Genomic DNA, 14,627 nt, shown 5'->3' with positions numbered 1-14,627 from the left:
AGCCCAAGAGCCCAAGCTGCAATATCCACACTGATATTATTAAGCACATTAGCTGAAGCCCCATTAGTCTGAGTGTGTCTACTGGGGCTGGGAGGTTTGCTCCCTGTTGCAGTGTAGACATATCCTTTGACTCCAGTTGAAGCCAGAGGCTTGCAGAATCAGATCAAGAATTATCTAACAGGCGGTACAAAATTGTATTTTTTACATCTTTGGAAGTTTTAAGTCATTTTGTTCATTTATTTCTCAGTCAGATTCCACTTACAGGCTGCTGCTAGGAAGCATGCTAATAGTCCAAAAATACAGGATTGAAGATATTATATAGTGGGGTATTATCAGAATAGTTTGTGTGTAGATAGCAAGTAGGTCCCTTTCATTTGACCTGCTCCGGCTGACCTAGTGATCTTGCTTGTGTTCATGAGGTTAACCCCACTACACTGATTCAAATAGAATTGTCAATGTGATCACATTCTTCTTTTCACTTGTGTGTGTTGTATTATAACAGAATAAAGGAAATCAATTTCTCACGGTGGCACAGAATCTATTGGACATCGTGAAGCTACAAAAACCAACATCCTGAAACCACATTTTATCCTCTTGTAACCAAACGAAAAATTAGAGGGCAACAAGATTTTCTTAGTAAGGTACCAGAAAAGGAACTAGAATATTAAATGGAAGATTTGTTTTTTTTAATTAGATGTTTCCCCCACATTTCAGTATCCTTTATCTTTAAAAATTCTAATAGCTTTCCTAGCCCAAAGGAACAACTTTTTGAATAGCTGTTTTTCATAGTGTTCCATTGAAAAACCACATCTACCCTCAACAGAAGCAGATTACCTAGAATTTATAATGTAATATTGTTTCTCTGAGTCATTGTAATGAATCCACATTAGTTCATCATCACTTTCACTCAGCACCAGCACATTATCCAAATGGTGTTAGGTAGGTTGCATATCTGAATGTTGAAGTCTTATAAATGTTAGCTGCTGCTCTGATTTAGAACTTGAAGGGACAAAATGGTCTTTATAATGAGCATTTGTTTATTAAAAGAGTGATAAAATCTTAGGCAAAGCTTTAAAATAAGATCAGGACAACTGAAGCGGAGTGAAAAGTTGTAAATAAAATCTATCTTAAATTTTGCTTGAGTGCCTATTACTGTACTGTCTCAGCTGTGGTCAGATTCTAATAGCTAATACAAATATCACATCCATTCCACTAGAACAGAAATAAAAGGGCTTGATGTTTGAATTAGTGTCTGGAACCATAGCTCAGGTGCCCACCAGTAACCCACCATTCAATCGGTCTCACTCCCTTAATTTAAATCTTTATGGCCTAACGTCACATCACTGTAGACTATTTTCTACCTTTTTAGTTTATATTGTAAACGTCAATGCCTAGCTCTTGGCTTTTGTTACTCTAGGCAAAATGAAAAAGCACATGCCTTGCAGTCTATAGCCATTAATGCAATTTCTGTCGCTAAACATTTTTCTTCCCTTGATAATCATCTGATTTCTCTGTTTGATAGAGCCAACCCTGCTCCCATGGTTGTCATGCCCTTTTGCTGCTGAACGTAATTGCAACCTGCATTTAAGGACTCTTGCCATTGTGACAATTCATACATGAATAACTACATTTGTGGCTTTACATACAAGATTATGCAGCCAAAAACCCTATATATTGTACTATATTAAAGAATTTTGGATATCTCAGCATACGACTGGACAATTCTTCCCAGCTTGCACTCAAGACATGGTGGATAAAAATCAATATGATTTTTTTAAATCAAGAAAATTGGATTTTTTTTATTTAAATACATTTTTCTTTTTTAAAATAATTTCAATTATTTATATTTTGAATTTTAATCTAAGGCCTAAATTTACTATTATTTATTTAAATGATTTGAATAGATAAAAATAATATTCTGCATCAATGAGCGATCTGCAAATTTTTATGAGTTAAAAGGTACTGCTTTTTTAATTACACACAGAATCAGGAGAAAACATCTAACTGTTGAGGTCACCTCATGCTTTATAAACATGCCACAATGTCAAGCATTGCATTAAATATCTATATATTTTGGTCTTTACAATGGCACAAATGCCTGTATGTATAGTTTTCCAAATGTAAGTACTTTCAATTTGTTTTATGAGGAAAAGCTTGTGCAATAATTACTTTTATTTCAGTTTAGCTAGTAGGTGCGGAGAGAATATTTTCTTCATTTGAACTAGTTCATTCAAAGGTGAGAAACTGATTAGGAGTTTAAAAAGCAGGAAAGCTTAATTTTCCTTTTTCAATGATTAAAAAACAGATAGTAAAAGAAGAGATTTACTAATTCTAAAAACTTGAAGGACATGGAGGAAGATTTTCAAAGGTATTTAGGTGCCTAAAGATGCAGCTAAGTGCTTTATAGGATTATCAGGTGTGTCTAAATATGTTAGGCCCCTAACTCCCATTGGGTGCTTTTGAAAAATCTTACTAGGCATCTCTTTACCCACCAAAATTCCTTTGAAAATAGGTATGGCCCATGGTAACAAGAAACAATCTGTCAATTGACTAACTACAGCTAAGAACAGCCATATTGGGTCAGACTAGTTGTCCATCTAGCCCAATATCCAGGCTCCAACAGTGGCCAGTACCAGAGTTTCAGGGGGAATCTACAGAACAGGGCAATTTGAAGAGATCTACCCTGTCTTCCAGCAGCCAGAGGTTTAGGGTAACCCTTAGCATGTTACATCCATGACTATCTTGGCTAATAGCCATTGATGGACCTATCCTACATGGATTTAGCTAATTCTTTTTGAACCCAGTTAGACATTTGACCATCACAACATCCCATGACAATGAATTCCACAGATTAATTGTGCGCTGGGTGAAAAAGTACTTCCTCTTGTTTGTATTAAACCCGCTGCTTAATAATTTCACTGGATGATCCCTATTTTTTGTACTGTGGGAAAGGGTAAAAACCACTTCTTTATGCACTTTTTCCACACCACTCATGATTTTATTGTCCTCTTTCATATTCCCTGTTAATTATCTCTTTTCTAAGATGAACAGCCCTCATAGTCTCTCCTCATATGGAAGCAGTTCCATACGTTGATCATCTTTGTTGCCCTTCTCCGAACCTTTTCCAGTTCCACTATATCCTTTTTGAGATGGGATGACCAGACCAGGACACAGGTTTCAAGGTGTGGGTGCACCATGGATTTATATAGTGGCATTATAATATTTTCTATCCCTTTCCTAATATATCCTAACATTCTGTTAGCCTCTTGGACTGTCACTGTGCATTGAGCTGAAGTTGTCAAAGAACTATCTGCGATGATTTCTTTCTTAAATGGTAACATCTAATTTAGAACCCTTCATTATATATGTGTAATGGGATTATTTTTTCCATATGCATTATTTGGCAGCTATCAATGTTGTAGTTCATCTGTCATTTTGTTGCCTAGTCACCCAGTTTTGTGAGATCCCCATAACAGCAAATATTTCCTCTATTTAATAAATCAATTTTAAATACAAAACATTTTGATAAACTTATTTTTTCTTATGTGTCCAGCACACTTACAATTATTTTTATTAGTTAAATAAAACTATTTAAAAATGCTTTAAAAATTTAAAAATTTCCATCTGAATGCAGCTTGATACACATCCCAAGTAAAAAAGAGCATTTAGTAAATAAGAGCCTTATTTCCCATTTCTTAACATAATGAAAAAAGTAATAAAGAATCTGAATAAATGTGTGTTAAGCTATATAATTACCTAAATAAATGTGAATAGTAGATATAGTGTATCCTCCTACTTAGCAGAACAAAGTACCAGATTAAGTATGAAAGCTATATTTGGTTTCAAATCAACATGTTTTAAGGGTTGTATCAACCAGTGAGAATGAGCCTTTCATTAGGAAAATAACTAAAAAGTACAAATGCAACACAATATTCAAATCACTGACTTAAATGAAGGTTTCCTACTTGCGGATTTAAATCACGATTAAAATCAGTGATTTAAATAAATCCACCCTGACCCAAGAGACACAATTTTAACAAATGTTTTAGGGAATTTTATTATAAATCTGCATGACTTCCTGAGTTTAGAAAAAAATTGGGCTTTGGAAATGGTTTAACTCATGCTAGGAAATATCCGACAGCAACACTTTCAGAAGGGGTCAGCAGTTTTGGGTGTCCAACTTGGGATACTCTGAACTTGTTTATTTCAGAAGTGCTGAAGGCCCACAGCTCCCATTGGAGTCAGGTGGCTGGGGGTGCTCAGCACTTCTGAAAATCAGGGTTTGTCTATTTGGTGAGTTAGTGCCTGGCAAGCCAGGATGTGAATCTACAGAGTGCAGCAGGCTGATGCACCAAGTGGCCATGTCAACTCTGCTGCTGTGCACTAAAAGTTCCATAGGTTTCTTTGATCTACTGGAATAGTAATAACTGTTTAAAATATTATGCAATAAAAAATAATTTTGAATGTGGATGTTATGTTACTATTTTTGTTGTATTTTTAATGTTTTATGTAACTACTTGTGAAATAGTACCAGAATGCTGGATATGAAAATTTTTGGGTTCTCTACCTGGCTCTAAGAACAAAATAGAGTCTCGTAGTTAGACATAGCATAGCCAAGAATTATGATACTCCTGTTTGGGTCATCTGCAGGAACGGAATGTAGGATCTCAGGATCAAAAAGTACAAGCCTTCATCATTTGAGCTAGAGGACCAGGTTCAATAGCATGGAGAGGAGGCAGGCGCAGAAGGGGACAAAGACCTATATTGTGTTAATGTGGGTACACAAGCATATAATTTGGTACATTTCTTCTTAAAGGCTGTGTGGAAAAGTGAATGAGAGTTGGGTCTGTTTAGCTTAGAGCTGGGTGTTCTATTTGTAGCTCTGCCTAAAGTGATATTGCAGACACAGTTATATTTCTTATTTGTAAACAGGTGAAGGATAATTGCCTCTCATAAGTGGAGATATAACACCTCGGTTAATAATAAAGGTTGTGAAATATGCAGAAATACTAATTACAATGAGTAGCTGAACTGGCATAAGTGCTGATGGATTCTGACTTTACATGTTAGCCAGTAGTCCAGGGGAATATATGCTATCTTGTAGATGAGCCTGACATTTTCCAGTTCTGTAGGAATGCATAACACCTATCAAATGTAAGATATGTGACACTAGGCAGGTCTGCAATGCCACTGGCCTACTTAGGGATCTGCAGAGTTTGGAATTCTCTGTTGGAGCCAGTTCATTTCCTTCTGCACTGAGGGAGGAAGGGCTGAGGGAACAGCAAAGAAACTCTTGTGTTATTAGGATTAGTTGTTTTGCAATCTCTGTGGAAGGGAAAGATCTGGGCCCACCAAAGGATGACCCAGATTCCCATGATCTAGTAGTTATTACAACCCTGATGACCACACCGCGTTAGTAAAGTGCTGCATTACAAGTAGTATTGGCTGCTGCTGATCCCCCTCACTAAACGTGACTTGTTACTGTCAGAGGCAAGAACTTACTCAACGAGAAAAAGAAATGACCTGCTAATTTTTTGACTGAACCAAAGGCAGTTCAGGCAGCAGTTCAAACCCTCTGCATGGTTAGTGCAATGAGATATTTAAAAGCTGCTTCACTCGTATGTCTTCAATGAGATTTCAGCCACTCCTTGCATTTGTGATTTCCTCTCTTGCTTTTTTCCCCATCTCCCTGACTGTTCTTTTCTCCCACTGAACCTGGCTTCCTATCAAGCTTCTCTCACGGCCTGCTTCACCCTTCTCTTCTCCTCACAGGGATCCAGCTGCTGCTGTTTAGTTATTCTCTCCAGAACTCTCCTATCTAAACTGAAGATCACTCAAGTCAACAGAGAGTCTTCCATTGACATCGGTGGACTTTAGATTGGGTCCTAAATGACCAAATCCAACTTCCATGGAACCTTCTGACCTAACACTTTATCCCATACCCTTTTACAAAGGGATAGTGCAGAAAGAGTCTATCAGCTGTTTAAATACTAGAAGAGAGGAAAAGAATCATTCCTTGTGCGGTTAGTGTATCTTTCTGAGACCAAAATGAAAACTGACATTCTTCCTCGTTTTCCCCCCCTAGTTAATATTGCTATATGTCAATTTGCCTGCCTGGCTTAGCTCAGTCTGTTTTGCCCCATAATCTACTTTGGGAAGAGTGTGTCTGACTAATTTTTATGTGCTCTCCATAGCCATTCTGTGGCATATACAAGGATATTGAGGAATTAGGCCATTTTTCACTTAGCTTCAAGAGGGTGATGCTAGTCAGCAAATATACCTGGGATCTTCTTTTCAATAGTTTATTCTTAACTGCATCTTTCTTTAGGACACAAAAAGAAAAAAGTAATACAAGTAACATTCACAGACACTGTACAAATACTCTCTTTCCTCATTGCTAGCAAGGAACAATTTCAAAATCATTATCCTATATAAGACACTTGGGCAGACAACCTGCTGGACTCCTTCCAAGAAACACTGAGACATCCATCATAACACCAGAGTATAATTACTTTAATTATGTATTCTAATTAATCTGAAGAGTCCAGACATTAAAGAAGTTCTCATCTGGCTATTTTTTATCAACACAATGCTCAGTCCTGCCTATAGAATTGGATATCCTCGATTTATCTGATTAAACAATGGGCTAATCAAGTCTTGCCTTTCTAGAAATACTTCCTGAGTATTGTAATGTGGAGGTGATGAACTCCATCTCTTGAGGTTTTTTTATCCATGTTGTCCTCAAAGTTTTTTCTTTACCTGGCCACAGTACTGGTACACAGTGTATGATGTCAATATTTTACACATATTTTTCTTTAGGAACTGATTTCTCCTGAAAAATGTCCTAAAATGGAAGAGACTTTTTTATTCAAGTGTACAGTACCTTGTTATGAACCTAATTACAATCCAAATCCAGCTTTGGACACTTGCAAGATATGTGTAAGACCATACCCTTTTCACTAAACATGAACAAATATTCTCTTTAGGATGACAGAGGGCACTGAAAATCAAGTTATCCTTCTCTGAAATTCTCTCCATGAGAGAGAAAATGTATTGTAGTCACATGCATGTTGAGCATTATTTCTGACAGTCTCACTTCCAGGGTTCTCATTAATTTTGATTTTCTTCTTTATCTTAGATAAATCATTAAATATTATATGCATTATTTGTTTCAATATTTGTCTTCATCTCTCCCAAAGGAGACTTCTCTTTCTGCATGCAATGGGCAGCAGGATATATATATTACAGATAAAAGAGAAATATAGACTATATGATTTTACCACATATTCAGAGATTCCAGTTGCCTCCTCTAGACTCCTGCTGCTCACTTGGTCTGGTAGTCCCGCTGCCCTAAATTTTCAGAGGGCATCACCCAACTGCTCCCTTTTGAGTGCAGGGCAGGTAAGACCATTCCCCTTCCTGATCCCAAAGGTATTCTGGGAGCCAGGAATTCCATTCTGTTTAGGGTCCTATATCATGACTATTTCTGTGGTGTCTGAGTAACTACTAGTGTTCAAGTTTCTAATGTCAGTCAAATGAAGTTTCTTCTCCACCTTCCCCCATGTGTGAATCAGGGACAAATCAGTGAATTTTGCATTTGGACCAGAAAAGTGGTGTGGTTTATGATCATTCTGGGCCAGATTCTCTGCTTTGTCAAGTTTATGTTCAGTGCAGTAAAGAGGATCAATTAGAGAGAGAGAGACATGGTGTGCTGATCATCTGCCTGCTCCTTGTGCATGTTACAGCAGCAGTCTGAACTACCCTCTCACCCCAAGAGTGTGTCCTTCTACATCAGGGACACTAGCAGTGTAGTATGCGGACTCTTGTACTACAGTGTCCACATTATGGTCCTGATCTTGCAGTTTTGGTCTACATGGGCAGACCCATGTCCCTCTGCAGAGATCCACTGAAGACTATGAAGTTCTGCCTGCATGGATCAGTTTGCAGGGCCCTATAACTCTTCTGTGGATAGAGAGAGGACATAGTTCTCTGCTTCTATTAATTTTGCACCTTCACAAACACTAAAGCAATTATAACTTTAATCCCTTCTTTCTACTGCATTCTCACTCATATCTTTGCTTGACCCCCCTCTCCCCTGATACCATGGTCTATTCCAATGCTTAATTACTTTAACTGTTACACTTTGCCTTCCTTAGTTTTAGGCCATTACTCTTTGTTTTGTCATTTTTTGGTAATGTGAATAATCCTCTTCCTTTGAAAGTATTTATACAACATGATCTTTTTTCCCCTGAGTCTTTTTGTTGGAAGACTGGAGGAGCTCAAATTCTACAGACTAACTTCCTATTTCATATATCATTCACTAGATAATTATTTTTGCTCTGTGTGTATTCTTTAGCTTTTCAATGCCCTTCTTAAGCTATGGGTCCAAACTGGGTGGGGTCACAGTGATTTTCCCAGCTACAGTATTCTATAAGCCAGTGTCACTTTTATGATGTTAGCTTAAATTCAGTCATCCCTCTTGAACTCTCTTTACATATCTCCAAATGAGGAGAAGGAGGAAGGAAAAGGGAGCATCCATTAACCCATCTGCCATTAGCTAATGTAAGTTTATATAAAATATACAATTGATTATGGCCATCATGTACCTCTCAGATCCTCAATAATAAATATTAAGATTGAGAAATGTAAATGTATATATTTAAGAGTCTTTTGGACTGAGCCTTATCTCACCTACATTGGCTAACTCTGTTGATTTAAGTATCAGGGGGTAGCCGTGTGAGTCTGTATCTACAAAAACAACAAGGAGTCTGGTGGCACCTTAAAGACTAACAGATTTATTTGGGCATAAGCTTTCATGGGCAAAAACCTCACTTCTTCAGATGCCCAAATAAATCTGTTAGTCTTTAAGGTGCCACCAGACTCCTTGTTGTTTCTGTTGATTTAAGTGGATTTATGCCAGATATGCAGTAGTGTGAAACAGAGTTAAGCCCTTTGTTTCATAAATAAAACTATTCTTCCAAAGTATAATTAGATAGAAAGCTGACCTCTTGTGATTAGATAGGACTTTTGGTGAGGATACAGTGAAACACTGAAAAAATCAGAAGCACTGATATCCCCCTATGTGCTGAATTTTTCCCAACAGGGAAATTTGTAATTGATAATGACAATATGGATACCCAGTTATTCTGTCTCTTTGATAAGTTTGGATGGATGAACTCTGGCCAGAAGATGAACAATAATTTCTGATGTACAAGTGTATTTACAGCAAGTGCTAAACTAATGCCTCTGCTGGGTATCCTGGGGCATTATGTCTTATCTATGTTTATTTTTTGGCCCTGATCCTGTAATTGGCTCCATGTGGACACAGGACTCCACCTACATGGAGCTCACTGCAGGATCAGAACTTTAGACTATAAGCTCCACAGGGCAGGGACTGTGGTCATGTGTGCTGGGTTCACTGCTGAGCATATCACCTGCCCTTAACAAAATAAACTTTCAATAGTATCAGGTATCTTAGTTACCTTGCATCAGTCAGGACTTTTAAAATCCCTGTTGGTCCAAGTGCAATTTACCTAGGTAATCAAGAAGCAGCCAATTACATTTCCAAAAGGCATGAATAAAGCTTGTTTAAAATTTTTTTATATATACATATACACACAGTCAATAAGCAATATTAGGTATCTCTGGAAGAAAAGAAAACTTGAAGCAATTATTTTTCTAGTATCCTTGTTTATCTCAGGACATTTGTGCTGCATTACCTTCTTTTTAATATAGTAAGTGATAATTACACCCCTTGGGTACATCTTGGTGGCTGCCTAAAACACATCTAGAGTTGTTTTCTTATTACTAGGAAAAAATATTTGAAATGAGAGGCTATATATTCTTTAATATCAGGAGCACAAAAGGACACATGAAGAAACCTCCATCTTTTAAAAATGCTAAGTGCCTCTGAGATATGCTAAATACTAAAAAGATTGGCTCACTCTCCCCCCCCCAAAATAACTGTACCTCCCTGTTTTATTACTTTTATTGTTATTTTTTTCACCTCTGCTTTTCAATCAACCTTATGCACTAGGAAATCTAGTACAGATGAGAAATACCCTGTTGAATACCCAAAAGGTTTATGCTCTGGCATAGAGATGCAAGCATTGCAAAATTTCCCACCATAGTGTTCAGTGACTTCAATGCAGCCAGGATTTCACCCTAAGAGAATAACTTGTCTATAGAAATTACTCTGATAAAAGCCCCTGCCAAATAAAAGAATATAATTACAATTGTTTCCTAGCAAAATGTGGTTACAAATTGGTTGGAATGTGTATGCTTCAATATGGGGTGAAATGTACCCCTATGTAGTTGGCCAGCACTAGGCTGAGATGCCCACTTACACCCTATTTTCAATGGTACTTAAGTGGTGCCTAGGCCTTTTGCTGGCATCTGCATGGGGTGAATTTCATCCAGTGTATTAAAATGGCACATTCAGTCTATCTTAAGTTACAGGAGAGCAGTAGCCAGCTTAAGTCTGTCTTTCTAGAAAAGCGAGAAAGTTTTGTTACTGAACAACAACTGAAGCGTTCTTTACTTATTTGCTAGTTTATTTAAATCCAGATTTAACATGGAGAAATAGACAGTGGTATTTACTAAAGATCAAGACCCCATGGACTCTGTGGCACAATGTGACCAAACTCCACAGCAGCCACTTCTTAATTCTATGATGACATTAATTTATTCTATCATCTTCAAGCAGCCTTCACTCACTCCTCTTCTGCTCTTACCCCCCCACCCCAGCCATGATTCATAGTTAAATATACTTACTGACATAACATTGGTTGATTTTTCCACCATGATTATTTCTGAAGATGGGTTTTTTGTTATGGTCTCCCGGCAGCCCAGCTCCACTTCTCTGGCTTTGGTTCCCATGATATTGTTCAGGAGACCACCGCTGCCTCAGAGCCTCTTTCTCTCCATGTGCACCTGGGAAGAGGGAAGCTTGTAGCCACCTTCACCAGCTCATCAGCTCAGCTCCCAGGCCTTGGCTGCTGCATTGTTCTCCAGGCTATCTAGCTTGCCAGACTACACATTTGTCTCCCCAACTCCCTGGCCGCAAGCTGGATTCCAGCTCGTACTCCTCATTAAAATGGAGCAGTGCAGGGAGCATAGCTAAATGGAACAGGGCCAGGAGCATTCACAGTAATCCAGTTAACTCCCCCTGGTGGGGAAAGCTGTAGAGTAAGAGGCAGCTGCAGACTTGTCCTAGCAGGGCAATGAGCCCAAACATAAAATGGCAGATGCAGGGTGACAGCAGAATTGGGAAATCCATGGCAGAAATGCTGAATTCTATGGCATCTTGGGAAAATATAGAATTGTTCAGGCCATGGGACCCTAACTGAGATGAACAGGCTGGTCACACCCCATAGAACTATCTTTTCAGTTCCTCTGCAGACATGGGCATATAACATCACATTGGTTTACACTCAATTCACGTTGGAGGTTTCCTCTGCTACTATAAGGGCTAAAAACATAACCTTTTAAAAATGAAAGGTTTGATTCTGATGCACAGTTCTGCAGCAAGGGGGAATGGGGGGGGGAGGGGGGAGGATTCTTTGGCAAACTGCATGGCCCTGAACATGTGGAAGTCTTGTGGCCCTGGACCTGATTCATTAGATTATGGAGTCAATATTTCTGTGAGTTTGCTCTTACTCTTTAACAGGTTGCATACATCTCCAGCCTATCAGGGAAAAATCACCTTATGTGCACAAACCTTGACAATTCAAAGAATAATGCTAACTATATGCAAATATAATATGACAATCCATTATCTGCTTGCCACATAATTCTGTGACTTAGAAACTTACCCCATGCACATAGCTTTCAGAGACTGAAAGCAAAGAAAAAGCAGATGCAGTGCAAAACACAACCTACTGTTAAGTGAAGAAAAAAAATCAAATGTGAAAATAAAAATTTATGCTCAGTGAGCTGATGAACACAATTTTTAAAAGTTGGCTGAAGAAAGTATGTGCTGTTGACGTCAGTATAAGGACATATTGAAATTGGAGAGCTGAAATAAGTGCAAATGAACAATTGTCTAAAAACTAATTGCTCCTGTTTCCATATAATTCAGAGTGACAACATTCACAATAGTTACCTCATCTTAGTAATATTCCAGAAAAGAGGAAGAGTTCTGTGAAACTGAAAGAAGGATTTTGCCCTAAGTCTCTCAAAAAGCCTTGGGCCTCCATGCTCTCCTGTTAGGGAAAAACAATAGGGGATTGGAAATGCCACTTATTTGCATTCACAATTTCCATAAAGGGTGGAATTTGCCTCATGAAACAGCAGAGCATTTGGCTCCCAAACTCTGTGGAGCTTAGAGGAGCTAATAGAAGGAAAGGTCTATCCACAAAGAGGTTCCTTGCCTCTACATAGCCCATTTGCCTATCCCAGTACCTGCAAATGGTACACAGCTACCTGGGTCCCTACCTCCTCTTCACAGTACGGTTCCTGCAATCGGTATCCATGCTGCTAGGGACTCCCTATACTGCCTGCTGTCCCCAGAGTTCCTTGGAGTGTGTGAGTGGCACTCTTAGTGATGCATTGTACGTTGGCAGGTGAGGGGAAAGGAAGGAAAAGGTAGCACATGATGACACCCACAGACCTGGATCAACATGAAGCACCCACACAGGGACTACACAGGAACAGGGGAACATGGCGTTGAGCTGGCACTCTCTGTCCCTTTTGCCTGGATTCTGGGTTTGAGGTTGCCTCCTTTCACAGACGTGGAGGAGTGTCTGGGTCTCTTGGGCTTAACAATGGAATTAGATCACACAGAATACTGTGGAAATCAAATACCTGATAAAAATGCAAGTGACATTAGCAGTAAAATGACTTTCTAAGATTAATAGACTAAAAATGACAGTGAAAAGAATCATATTTAGTCAAAAGCATATATCAAAATATGTTTTCTTATATTGCAGAAATCAATAGCAATTAATCTATAATCACAGTGACAGTATAAACTTAATAAAATCCAGAGCACCAAAAACATGGTAAGAGTAAAGTGTTAAAATTAGTCAAGCGAATACAACAGAAACATTAAGAACAAGATTAAAAAATGATAAAATCAAGAAGAGAGTATGCAGGCAAGGGTTCAAACAAAGCATTTTCCCTAGTTCAAACCACATTTTATGGGATATAATTTTGACCACAATCCAATTTTATGTATCTGGCAGAAAAACTTTGAGTGTTTTTTCTTTGAAGAAGAAGCACAGTGGCAGAAAGGAACCAGTTCTGATCAGGGCTCACTGGAGGGGCCTTCAGAAATGTTAAGGTCATAAGGGCCTGTGTGTCTGGTTCACCTGTTATTTCCTGTCTCAGCTCCACACTATAAGATGTGTAGGACAGGTACCATCTTGGAGTCAGTGACCTAGGGCATTGGACTGGTACTCAGGAGGCTTGGGTTCTGTTCCCATGGGATTATCTTGGACAAGTTACTTTCCCTCCATGGGCCTCAGTTTCCTGATTTGTAAAATGGGAATAATGATGTTGACCTCCTTGGTAAAGTGCTTTGAGATCTATGGATGAAAAACACTGTGTAAGAATAAAGTTTTATTATTATTGTTTGTTACTTGTTTGCACAGTGCTCCACTGATCCTAATACTACCATAATAGAAATAAGAAACAACAACGGAAGGAACCCTGATGATCATCTTGTCAGACCTCCTGAATACCACAAGCCATAAAATTTCACCATTGAGTTTGATCAGCAGAACATTAGACCTATTTTTCATTTATGTCTTTGTTTTAAGTACAAAGGCCCTGTAAGTGGGTGTTAGGAAATTATTTCTTAGCTCTGAAGATAGAACCCAATATGCAGCAGGTGACATGAGTGAAAGCAGCATGTCACATTTCAAGCTGACTACCCTTCTCACTGTATTTGCCAGTGAGTATGTAGGTTTTGATACACAGCAAGGAAAATAGCTCTATGTAAACGTATCTCCCTTTCGTTTCTTCTTTCTCCAGCTGGTCAGCCACAGTCTACCTGTTCCTTCTTTTTATTTCTCAGCGCAACCGGGACCACTATAAAGCTTTGACCCTTCAGGAAGTAACTCCTCCAGTCATTTGAATCAGAAACATAATGAGATCTGAGGCCTCCTCTGCCCCCTGCTGGAGGCATTAGTGCCCTGACCCCTCCTTGCTTAAAAAAAATCCGCTCAGCCTGGGCTACCAATGAGACTTAGTTTTTGAGGCCTAGAAGGGACTGGAGGAGTTCTGGACTAGTAGGGAGCCGGCAGTCCAGTTAAGAGGGCTTGCCTGCTTTCCTCTAGTGCTGACTGAGCATGGGATGAGAGGAGAGCTGCTTAGTACTACCCCAGGGCCGTGGGGCCTTTGCTTAAGCACAAGTATCAGAGGGGTAGCCGTGTTAGTCTTGATCTGTAAAAGCAGCAAAGAGTCCTGTGACACCTTATAGACTAACAGACGTATTGGAGCACGAGCTTTCGTGAGTGAATACCCACTTCGTCGGATGCATGTGCCACAGGACTCTTTGCTGCTTAAGCACTATGACTAAGCGGTCACCTTTTGTTTGTTTATAGTTTAAAGGCACAGACAGCCAAATCTTGCATTTGTTTATTGTTAACCATTTAAGCCTGACACTGAACTCATGGCACAGGTTG

This window comes from Malaclemys terrapin, chromosome 1, assembly GCF_027887155.1.
Source record: "Malaclemys terrapin pileata isolate rMalTer1 chromosome 1, rMalTer1.hap1, whole genome shotgun sequence".
NCBI classification, from domain to species: Eukaryota; Metazoa; Chordata; order Testudines; family Emydidae; genus Malaclemys; species Malaclemys terrapin.
The sequence above is the reverse complement of the archived record's forward strand: the minus strand, read 5'-3'. Positions refer to the sequence as shown.